This window comes from Vombatus ursinus, unplaced genomic scaffold, assembly GCF_900497805.2.
Source record: "Vombatus ursinus unplaced genomic scaffold, bare-nosed wombat genome assembly UNPS02014799.1, whole genome shotgun sequence".
Taxonomy (NCBI): domain Eukaryota; kingdom Metazoa; phylum Chordata; class Mammalia; order Diprotodontia; family Vombatidae; genus Vombatus; species Vombatus ursinus.
In genome coordinates, this window is record NW_020954577.1 from 38,584,012 (window position 1) to 38,596,649 (window position 12,638).

Below are 12,638 nucleotides of genomic sequence, written 5' to 3' on the forward strand. Positions count from 1 at the left end.
ACGTTTTAGAGAAGGCAGTGATTAAAAGCAAGGTAATTAAGTAAGAGGCCATTGCAACAGTCCAGACTTGAGGTGATGAAGATATGACATAGGGCTGTGGGAATGGAGAAGAGGGAAGAAATATGAGGTGGGATTGATAAGACATGGCAACTGATGGGATGAAAGAGAGGGTGGTGGAGGGAAGGGATAATCAAGGACGAGGTTGTAAGTCATGGGGACCGGAAGGATGGTAGAGCTTCAAACAGAATTAAGAAGTGGAAAGGTGGGGATCCAGGGTTAATGAGATCCTATGTGGACCTATTGAGTTGGAGGAGATAGTATGGAATTAGTGAGATAGCCAGCAGGCAGCTGGGCAGGTTCAACTGGAGTTCAGGAGAGAAATTAAGCCTGGGTAGAAAGATTTGGGAGTCACCTGTAGAGAGAGCAAGTAAAACAGACCTTGACTTCCCTTCACAGCTGGTGGGGCTGAAGCACCTTCATTCGTCCCAAGCTTCCTGACAGGTACCTTGTCACCACCACCACCGTCTTGTACGTGTTATCTTCCTTCATTTGAATGTGAGGGTTTTGAGGGATCTGAGAGACCTTGAGAGACAGTCTTTCTATCTGCTTTCATTTGTATTCCTAATTTTTAGCACAGTGCCTAGCACAGAGTAAGCTCTGGACTTGATTTGACCCATGAAAACAAAGTTCTATCTTTGCAATACAAACATCTTCTTTACCAGGGCTGCTGTCTGCCAGTTAAATCTGGAATGCCATTGCCTCTGCAGAATTAAATATGAGCATCACACAGAGGTCAATGGGAAGACACATAGTGAGTAAGAGCAGGTGTAACTCACAATTAATGAGTGAAGCACAGATGGCATCAGTGAATTGTAATGGAAGAAGGAAGAGGGGCTGGTCGTATAGCAAGGATGAGAGAAGACAGGTGGTTAGCCAGAGTGCCTCACTGGCATCCTCACAATGTTGGGAGAAAGTGAGGAAGGCCTCTAGGACATTGGGAGGAACTCTCGTAGCAAACTTTCAAGAAGACATGGACCAGAGACAACCAAGATGGAGAGGCATGGATTGACTATGATCTGCATCATTGAAAGAGGTGCCTGAAGCAACATGGTGACAGAACCATTGGTGCCTATACATACATGCCTATACATCCATGTCCTCCTATAAATTCCCCACTCCACATGGTAAGGGCCCTCCTCTAGTTCCCATGGCATTACATAATGCACATATATTATCCATGAAAGGCAGCTAGGTGGTACAGTAGATCGCTGGTCCTGGTGTCGAGAAGACCTAAGTTTAAGTGAGACTTCAGACACTTAGCAGTTGTGTGACCCTGAGCAAGTTACTGAACCTCTGTTGGCTTCAGTGTCCTCAACTGTAAAATGGGAAGAAGAATAGCACCTATTTCTCAGAGTTGTTGTGAGAATCAAATAAGACAATATTTGTAAAGCTTGGCACAGTGCCTGGAACATGGTAGGCTCTCAATACTTATTCCTTTCCTTTTTTTTCATGAGCCATCCCTTGTTTCCTCACATGACTGTACCACCTTTTTTCCAGTCCCCAGATTCTTTGATAACATCCTTCACATCACTGTATCTGCATAAACCCTTGTGCAGCCTGCTCACATCCACCAAGTCATTCACCTCCCCATTGTATAGAATACAGAATAATATAGAATAAGGAATTAAGTAAAACAAATTATTTTGTGAAGCCATTAGGACAAAAAGACATTACTGACTTAGGGTGTAGGAGTATGGATCAGGGAAGGGTCCATAGGAGAGGTGACATTTGAGTTGGGTTTTAAAGATTGTATAGGAAAGCAATTGATGATGAAGAGGATGAGGGAAGGAATTCTAAGCATAGGAACAGTGTGGGCAGAGGCATGGCTGCAGGAACTTGGAGAAAGTGTCATGGAGGATACCCAGTTTGGGCACAGGGCATAGGATGAGATAAGACTGAAAAAGGTTGGAAATGGTAACTGTTTACACCTTTGACTAACAATGTCTTTGCCAAGTTGAAAGGCATTTTCCAGACAAAGGACTCCCTAGTGCCTGGGATTCAGGTCCCCAATCTACCTTGTCTAGCCTGCTTCACTTCCCTATAGACCATCATGTGAAAGGAAAGAAAAACATTTTAAGCACCCCCCAAAAAAATCAATCTAAAATAGAAATATGTAGTTGTGCAGGCCCAGCTTAATTTCTAAGGGAATATAAAATATGTTGTTCGTTTTCTTTAAAAAGTAATCATTGAATCTTCGAGATTAGATATAATTTTAAAGAGAATTCAGATACAGGAGAAGAAAAAGATTCTAAAACTATTTTGAACAGTTTTCACATGTTCCTTTAACTGGCAGATATTTTGTTACAGATAGTAGGAATTTTCTTTCATACAGGAATTTTCCCCTAAAAATGAAGAAGGGAAAATTACTTCATTATGGCAGTGTTTAGAAACAGAACATCTGTACAAACATCTGTCTGTGGTAGAATGATAACGTGGCTCATTCTGTATTATTTTTAGCATGTTACAATATGATTTGTAATATTTTACATAGTGAATTCCACCCCTTCTCAAGTGATATTCATTCACTCCTTTTATCCCGAAGTTCACATTGCCCAAGAGTCCTTTCTACACACCCTTCTGGGTCCTTGACATGAAATACGAATGAGAGATTTTCCCAGTGGTTGGATCTATCCTCAAGTTTTCTCAACTGCTTAGGTTATTCACTTATAGATAAACACACTGAGTCTCCAGCTCTTCAAGAGACATAATCTGATGCATCTTTAAGAAAAAACAGGAAGAAGAGTCCTAATTTTTTGGAAATTATTGTGAAATCCCCAGCAGGCTTCGGGCCACAGCAAAGCCGGAATGGCCTATCACGTGGGCAAGAGTGGAGAGCGTGGAGGTGGATCGTGAAATCCTTAGCTACCATTTTGGCTGTGCAAATTTATTATTGGGCAGATACCATGTTGGTTCTCCTTTTGAAATGTAAATATGTTACCAAGAGATATGGCATTTATCCATCAATTAATGCCATTAAGTAATTAATACCATTGTCAAACTAATTTTATTGGTGAAGAGAACTCCCTATACCAATGGAACTCAGAATATCTTCTCTGCAACTTTTAGCTTTAGAAAATGGCCTAGAGCCTTCAGGCAACTCATTGACCTAGAAAACCACCCATTAACATTATCTGTGTTGTATTGTATTTTTTTTAAAAAAATTTTGTTAAACATTTCCCAATTACATTTTAATTTGGTTCTGGCACAGTTTGACCCCTCTGACCTAGAGCAAAGAGAGGTTAAGTGACTTGCCCAGGGTCACACATCCAGCACATGTGAAAGATGGAATTTGAACCTAGGGCTTCAGAACTGTGGAGCCAGCTCTGCATCTTTATCACATTGTTTACTCCTGTGTCATACCATGATGCCATGTATGAGTCAGTGTGTTAGGAAAACTGTCCTCTGAAAAGAGAGCCTTATGGGAAAGGAAGAGAGAAAAGGGTCTGTTTGCTCTGGGTTTTGGCTTTCATTCATTTCTCATTGTGTGCCTTCCCACTCCTCTAACCAGCAAGTCTTCCTTTGTAAAAAAAAAAAAAAAAAAAAAAACCAAAACCTAAAACACACCAGTTCAGCCAAACCAATTGACTTATCAGATTACATATATAGCATTCCATGCCCGTAGTCCCTCCTCTCTCCTTTAAAGAGAAGGTGCATTTTCTCTTCTCTTCTCCACGGCCAATTTGGTCATTATAACTAGACAGTAGAACAGATTTCTTTTAAAGAAAGGGGGTAAGGAGTCAAGAGCTATGGTGTAGGGATGGGGGGAGGGGAAGATTTGATGGGATACTGACCTGAAAGATGCTCCAGGTACCAAGGTGGAGAATGAGTGAACTCTGAGTGCTTGGAGCATAGATCTGCTGAAAGGGGAGAGGGACGTATCAAGGGAGAGGTGTAAAGAAGATAGCACCCCAGCTTGCTAGCTAGGGGATGGAGTAGTTTGTGTTGAACTTAATCATGCGCCACTTCCACCCCTACCCTTGTTTCGTGAAACACTGATTTATAATAGCAACATCAGCTTGCCAGGCACCAGATCTGTGTCAAGGCTTGGGGGCTGCCTTGCCACTCCCCTCCTTTCTCATCTGCAGTAGCTGCTGAGAGGTGGTCTTTATCATCTGTGGTACTTGCTCCCTTCTCTAGAATCAAGGATATATGTTAAGTCTCTTCACTTTCTTCATGGCTTTGTTATTTTTTCATTGAAAATTCAGTAAATATAGATTCTTTCACCAGCCCAATTACAATGTTGACATTCCCAAGACAAATGCCATCGGTTCCTACCTTTCTCAATAAAAGATACAGAACACAGTGCAGGGAGGGTCAGAGTGAACCACAAGTTGACCAGGAATCTATAAAATAGTTCAAGTTCCAGAATATAACCACAAACAAGGAAAATGGGCCTATGTACCTAAGACCTACAAGAAGGCAACAACAATAGATAATTATGGAGGACCTATTAAGGGTAGGACATTGTGCGAGGTGCTGTGAGGGATATAAAGAAATATAAGATCTAATCCTTGCCCTCAAGAAGCTTACGGCCTTGTTGAGAAGACAAAACACAAACATGAGAAGTCTAAATAGTAACAAGAAAAAGAATGAACCAGCCATATGAGTTCATCTGTTCAATCATCTCAGTCATGTCTGACTCTTCATGACCCCATCTGGGGTTTTCTTGGCAAAGATCTTGGAGTGGTTGAACATTTCCTTCTCCAGCTCATTTTACAGATGAGGAAACTGAGGCAAAAAGGGTTAAGTGACTTGCCCAGGATCACACAATTAATTAGTAAGTAACCGAGGCTAGATCTGAACTCAGGTCTTCCTGACTCCAGGCCCAGTGCTCTATCCACTGCACCACCTAGCTGCCCTCAATATATGAGTGTGCCTGATTAATTGTCAAGGGAGTGGTTCTAGGTTCAGATGATGATGAGGGTCCATGTTTGTTGAAGTACTCTGGGCAGGTTTAATGGAAGAAAAGAACCAGGCCCACTAGACATTTGTTTTCCTTTTTATCTGATTTTCGTTAGGTTCCAAGCATACTTAGGCAGATCCTTGGACCAGAACACTCCATTGGTCTCCTGGCAACATTAGAAGAAAGTAAGGTAGGCCTATAGCTCATTGGGAGGACCCTCCAGAGGAGAATTTAATGGAGAACATAGAAAAGAGTGGTACAGGATGGGTAGAAGGTCTACAAAATCTGTATTGCAGGAAGGAACACCAATCCACTGGAGTACTTAGAGCATTCTGGCAGACAATTGCTCTCTCTGACATCAGAGATCCAAGAAACAGCAGAAGAAAATATGGCTAGTTTATAAGATCATAGCTTATAGACCATAAGAGTTGGACATAGAAAGGACCTTAGCAGTCATCCAGGCCAACACCTCATTTTACAAATGAGGAAACTGAGGCTTAAGGAGGTTAAAAGCCTTGCCCAATGTCATGTGGATAGTAAACAGCTTCCACCCAGGTCCATCACTTTTTCTCCTATAACTCCTTGGAAAAGCAGCAAGTACACATAGGACTAATGCAAAAAAAATTGGAAAAAATGAACATTTTTCTAATGAAATTGTTTTTAAGAGCACCATTTGCAAGGCCTTTGGGATGGAACAACAACATATAGGAATTCAACATCAGAAGATCTGAGTTTGAATCCCACCTCGGAGGTTTACTAGCTGTGTGATCCTTAATATTTTGTAGTCTCACTTTTTCTTATGTGTAAAATGGAGAGAGTAGGGCTTACCTTTCAGTGTTGTGCAAAACAAAGACAATTGTGTATATGTAGCATTTGCAAAGCAGCATGGTACAGCGGAAAGAACACTGGATTTAGAATCAGAGGACCTGGGGTCGAATCCAGACCCTGGCACTTACTACCTGTGTGATGTTAGGCAAGTAATTTTATTTCTCCTAGACTCGGTAAAATGAGAGGGTTGGACAAAATGGCCTGGAAGGGCCCTTCTGACTCTAAATTCCTAGTTCTGTTGTTCTGTTCAGATTGAGATCTCTCTGCCAGAACAGATAAGCAGTGGTATTACAACCTATAGTGTAAGAGTGTCGCCTGGGACAGAGAGAGGTTACGTGACTGCTTGCGCTCACCCAGTAGGGCTGTGGCAGAGGCAAGATTCACACCCAAATCTTCTTGACCCCAAAGAGGGCTCTCTAGCCACTACACGACCACACTGCCTCCTGAGTGGTCCTGTTAGTTACGGCAAGCATCGCCGGCTTTTCCTTGGAGGCAGCACCATTCAGGCCTATCTCTGAGTGCCTGATTTAGGACGCTAAAAGGCAGAGAGGAAGGGAGAGAGAACAGAGAGTGAGTTCAAAGGAGGGCTTGTTAAAAAGGTAATGACCGAGGAGGGAACTAAACCCTCTGAGGAAGGTTAAAGGAACTAGGTTTAGTTAGTCTGGGGAAGAAGCCAAGGGGTGAAAACTTCACAAAGGGTTATTACAGGAAGGGGAGGATATCCTACTTTGAGAACAGAAAAGAGCATTGGATGATAGAACAACATCTCACCAGGTCGATGAAAAAGGCAGAAGGGGCTTTGACTTTCATGAGTTGATCTCAAAACAGCTGAACTTCCAAAATGTGCCTGCTCATCAGCGCTCACACACATCTGTGCAGAGGAGGAGGAGGAGGAGTTTTTATTTGACGGATTCCTGCTGCAACAGACCTCTGAGACAGAAGGGGTTTATAGCCAACAAAGGCAAAGGGTCAGGGGAGATCTTTCTGTAATAATTGCTTAGAAATCCAAAATTTAAAATTATACCACCCTTATCAAGTCTTTCAAAAGAGAATGTGTATTCACCTAGCCAAAGTATTCTCAGCAAAGATCTGCTCAATGGAGGATCATGGGACAATGATTTAGAGCATGAAAGGACCTCAGAGGGGACATAGTCCTACCCTCTCATTATACAGATGAGACACTCACTGAGGTTGGCCAACTTGCCCAAGGTCACATAGAAGGCACTGCTTTGTTGGCCACCTTCCTCAGACCTAGATACACCTACTCTCATGCCTCATGGCACCTTGAGACAGGAATAGGTACGCTCCTTGCTCCTAACTGCCTTCTCAACTCCCTCTCTGGTCATCACTCAGAAAGCTCAATAGGGTGCCCATCCCAATACATCTTGAAATCTGGCTGGTCATTAGATATCCTTCATCCACCTGGTCTTTCCCATGTGGGTGGACAGAGCAAACTCCTTATAGGGAATACACGTCTCATCGGGATGGTAGGCTTTGCAGTGTCCTGGGTTTACAGTGTGTTCACCACAATGTCGTCCAACTGGATGACTTCATTACCCACAGAGAATCCTTAATCCATCTGGTCTCAGTGCTGGATCTTCCCCAACACAGTGGCGAATACCTCTGGGGAGCATAGACATCTCCTTGTTCTGTGCCTCACCTGAAATTTATTACCAGAGGTCTTGATCAAGGCTATTTCTGTTGCTGTACAGTCCAAGGAAATTCGAGTGATTCTGAGTCATGCATGAGGCATGCGTTCTTGTGAAAGTATTGAATCAACTGCGTATTGTTGTTATTGTTGCTGTTTTCATAATAAACAAACAATAAGTGTGTGAAGAGGAAATCCAAGCTGGAGGTACCACAATTGTGGGGGTGTTGAGAAACACATACACGGTACATCCAAACCGTGGGAAAATTTCTCCAATTTTATTAACACCAAAACTTGACATGCAGAATTGTGGTAACTACTGGCCTGTGTCTCTACTCACCTGTCTATGCAAAATCTTTATGAGATACATTTACGTAGTACTCCAGAGCATCTTCAATGACGGTACTCATAGGAAGGAGGCAGGGTTTCTCAAGCAAAACTCAGCAGTCAGTGGGGCCCAGCTTTACCATTTAACAATTAACTGAAAAATTCAGGGAATAAACAATCCCATTGTGCCTGGTACATAGTAGGTGCTTAATAAATGTTTGCCGAATTGAGGAGTCAGGGCAGAGAAGAGGCTATCAGGAAATTTCTGTGATGTGAAAAAAAAGGGAGGATTCAATAACACTTTTTTGATGCAAGGAGCAGTGAATACCTTAACTTCTTTGTTGCCCACCCCACTCCATCTCTCAAAAACACCCTTCCAAAAGCTTGCTCAGCGTCCCTGGATGAGAAGGTCTTCCCTGGTGTTAGCTATTCTTTTGGTCACTTTGGTGCTGACGTGTGCAATAGTAATGGCCTAGTTTAACAAAACAAGGAGAAATTTTGAATTTCAAGTGGGGGCAAAGTGAAATATTTACCCGTCTTGTTGTGACTTACCCCTTGGAGCCCAGCAGGAGGCTTCGGGCTGCCAGGATCCAGTGGAGGTCAGCAGGTGTCCCACATTTTCCTAGAGAGCCTCTGCTTCTCCACTAAAGACCTTGTTTTCTGAAAAAGGTAAATAAAAAGCCACAGTTGGGCTGATTCCTTGAGTTATGCCTAATTTAATTTCCATCTATGAACTTTTAAAAACACTTTTCTCATTTCAAAGACAAACAGCAGCCCTCTCTGAGCGACCTCTCCCAAATGAGAGCCCCCCTCCATCCTCCTCTTTGTCCCTTTCATTTCCTTTTTCTGGCTGCCTGGAATGAGCTTACATCAGTAATATTCATAAATGATTTACAAAAGTAACTCCTCTATAATAGCTGGGGGCCAGGGGTTTTTATGATGTTGCCAGATGTGCCCTCAAAAAAAAATCATCTGGTTCAAAAAACGTGATAAATCCAGGCACAGTCAATTCCCCAAAGTGAGTTGACTGGCTTCCCTGACTTGGTGCAGACTTCCTTTCTTTCCTCCTTTCCCTGACATCCCCCTCCCTCCAAATCCAGATTTGAGAAGGCAATACGAAATGGGAAGCCTATCACCTAAAAAACAAAAAACAAAAAACAAAAAAACAGTTATTGGAGACTCGGTGGCACAGATTAGAAACTTTGTATGACTGGCTCCAGGTTTCCTTGAGAGGTTAAAATGACAAGGTCTGACTGGAAAAAAGTCATTTAGGAAATCCAGGTAATTCAGAGTTAATGTACAGATTTTATGCTTTTCCTTTAAATGTCGCTTGGGGCTCTGGACACAATGTTCCTTCAACAAGACCATGCCCTTAGATGAATGGGTTCCCTCTGAGACCAGTCAGGGTAAAAATCTAACTGTGGGGTGGCTTGGATAAGAACAGCCCCTTCCGTACACACACACACACACACACACACACACACACACACACACCCCTTCTTTCGAGATAGATGGAGCTTTTCAATGGATCATTTTGTCAGGTCATCCTGTACCACCCAAGTTGGGCTAAGCATATTGTAAAAAAATATTAGAACTCAAATCCATTAGGTTTCCACGGCTCACTGAAGACTAAAGTGCTTTTTATTCTACTGAACAGTAGCAAGAATTGAAGAAAGACTTAAGCCTTGCATGGAAACCCCCTGGGTTCTGTCTGATTGTGTAAACAGTGAATGAGGCCTATGAGTTGTGCCTATATGTAAATTTCTTTTAATATTTTATAGGCAAGGGAAAAATTCAACCACATCTACATGCATAGAGTCTCTTAAGGAGAGAAAATGAGTATTGACTTGCTGCATAAGACCAGTCAGCTCTTTTGCCAGCAAATACAGCTTTAGACAAGTTCTCTGGTCTGTGCATTTCCTGACAATGTATACTAGTATTCATGTTCCATATTACTGTACTATAAGAAATGATGAATATGAAGGACACAGGGGAACATGGGAAGTCTTAAAGCCAAACCAGGAAAGCGCAAGATAGGTAAGGTCAATGGATAGAATGCCCAAAGTCGAAATGCAATAAATGCAGTATAATTTAAATGACCAAACTTGGCCATCTAGAAGAGTGGGGAAATGTACCTCCCACCTTCTTCTTCGCAGAGGTGTGGAATTATGGGTGTGAAACATTGTCAGACTATAGGTTGCTTTTGCTGAAGTACTTCTTTCAATTTCTCTTTTGTCCTTTATTATAAAGAATAACTGGGGAGGGCCAGGGAAGGGAAAGGTTATATTTGGTAAGGAGAGTGGTACACAAACATAAGAGAGAAGTAAAAAGTTTTAAGAGAATGCAAATTTTAGTTTAAAACTTTTATATTGGGGTATTTCTAAGCAGACAGCTTCAGTAATATGGGGGCGATATGCTTGCCCTGGATAAAGCCTCTGAAAAGAAATACAGAACATTTCCAGCATTATTTACGTTAGTTAGACCCAAGGGGTAAATGAATCTCTCGTTAGCCTCAATCTGGAGTCAGGTGGCCGGTCAGTCAGAAGCTGCTGCCCCAGGCTCCATCCTACAGGGCCAGTCTCATCCAGGCAGCCCAAGTTAGTTAACTCTGCTATTCATGTGCCCCTATAGACAGACCCATCTGCCTTCTCAGCTCTAATGGACAAATAGAGCTCCTTAACCTGAGGTGCATGAATGGGTTTTTTTAATATACATTTTGATAACTACATTTCATTAGAATTGGTTTCCTTTCTCTACCTATGCATTTTATTTTATACATTTAAATGTATTATTTTGAGAGGCTCCTCCAGAGGTTGTCAGACTACCAGACGGGTCTATTAAACAAAAAAGGTTAAGAACTCTTGTCCTGGAGGTATCCTTGCTTCCTCAGGGAATTTATTTGGGGGTCAGGAGGTTCAGATACGTGATTTCAGCCTTTCCTCCTCCTCCTCCTGTCTAGCTCAGCAGCTACTAAGGCACCCCCTCGAAAATTAAAAGGATCAAATGAGATAATTGTCAAGTACCTTTGCACAGTGCTTGGCTCAGAGTAGATGCTATATAAATGCTCATTCCCTTTCCCCTTCCCAATACTACATTGTTTTTTAGTTTGTATGAATTTTATGTGTGTGTGAGTGTGTGTATGCTCAGGTGTGTTAATGTTATCTCCTCAATTAGACTATAAACTCCTTGAGGTCAGAGACAATCTCTTTTTTTTCTCTCTCTGTATTCCTAGTGCCTCAAACATCGTGTCTTCAATAAATATTTATCGATTGATCACTGAAATTCCCTATCTGTAACATAAGAGATTTAGAGCTGGTAGGATTATTTTAGATGAGGAAACTGAGGCCCAGAGAAGTTAAATGATTTGCTGAATCACTCAAGTAATAAGTAACGAATTAGGATAAGGAAGCAGGCCTTCTTACTTCAGATTGAACCAAGCTCATTTCCCTACCCCAGGAAATGAGCTGCAGCCGTTGGCGGCTGGAAAGGCGGCCAATGGCACTGATGAGGTTTTAGCAGAATCCAAGAGGAAGCAAAAAGGCCACCAGTGCACCATTGCCAACTAGGAGTAAGGAAGCCACGAGAGCCAAGGGTGGAGACACTTTGGAGACAAGGTGGAAGGGCAGTAGTTGTGAGAGCTCACTGCCACGTGTTCCATTCTGTGAACAGGGAGCAGGTAGCAGTGACATTTTGGGGCCAGGGGTGGGGGAGATAGGGTTCTCCATACCCCACCCCCACTTCCAACCTTCTTTGTGGAGATTGCTATGTGGGTCCTAACTCACTTCTACATTGTCCTAACGAGAGGCGGCTACATTAGGAATATCCACAAACGGTAGGAAGATTGGTCTGGAGTCATCACAGAGGATGGCTTTGAGTATGATAGAGACAGAGAAACTTAAGGCTAGAACAGCTAGGACAGAATTGTAGCCAAGGTGTGATGTGATGAGAGCTTGGACATAAGAGTGTTGTATCTTCATTGGCTGGTCCTACTCAGAGCTGTAACTAGGGCTACACCCCTGGGGCTTTGATTTGGGCGCTGAATTTCAAAGGGGCTAACTATACCTGTACTCCTTCAGGAGCAAAGAAACAAAGTGGTTCACGAGAGTATTTGCCGAATGGCAATGGCGCGCGTCTTCCTCCGAGGGTGATCTCCGAGGTGAGCTCCTCTCTGGCTCAGCCTTGCCTGTCTGCCCCTACCCCTGATCATCTAAAAAGCTGGTTTGAAGGTACATTTTGTGTTGCTTGCCCCAGTTACAAACACTGTTTGTTTGAGGTCTTCTTCCTTCTACCATGAGGTGCAAGCGAGGACACAGAGCAAGCACATAAGCCTATGAACTGGTCTATGGATGGGCCCAACTTAGAGATTCTACGAGTCAGCACCCCAACCTCAGGATCCCTCTGCAAAATGCAGAAAGAGGAGAGCAGATTTGCAAGGAAACTCAGCTTTCCCAAAGGGATGTAGGACAACTCACTTCTCTCCTGCCACAGACTTTCATAGTAGAATGGATCAGAACAGGAATTCCCTACTTCTCTCCCTCTTAAATGCAGTTTCATAATCACCCTCCTCCCCCTCCAATGAGGCCTAGAGAGCAGCTGGGTTTGATGACTAGCACAGAAAGCCATTTCTTTTTTTATTTTTTGCTGAGGTTTTTAGTTGCTAATACAGAGTTTCTCTTCCATGGGAGGCAACGTTACCTTAGGGGATGGGGAGGGCAGCTGAAGGTGTGAAGCATGCCCCCCCCATCCAAATGAGACGGTGGTACCTTTTCTCAAGCTCCAGAGCAGCTATATTCTTTTTTTTCTCTTTTTCTTTCTTTTCTTTTCTTCTCTCTCTCTCTCTCTCTCTCTCTCTCTCTCTCTCTCTCTCTCTCT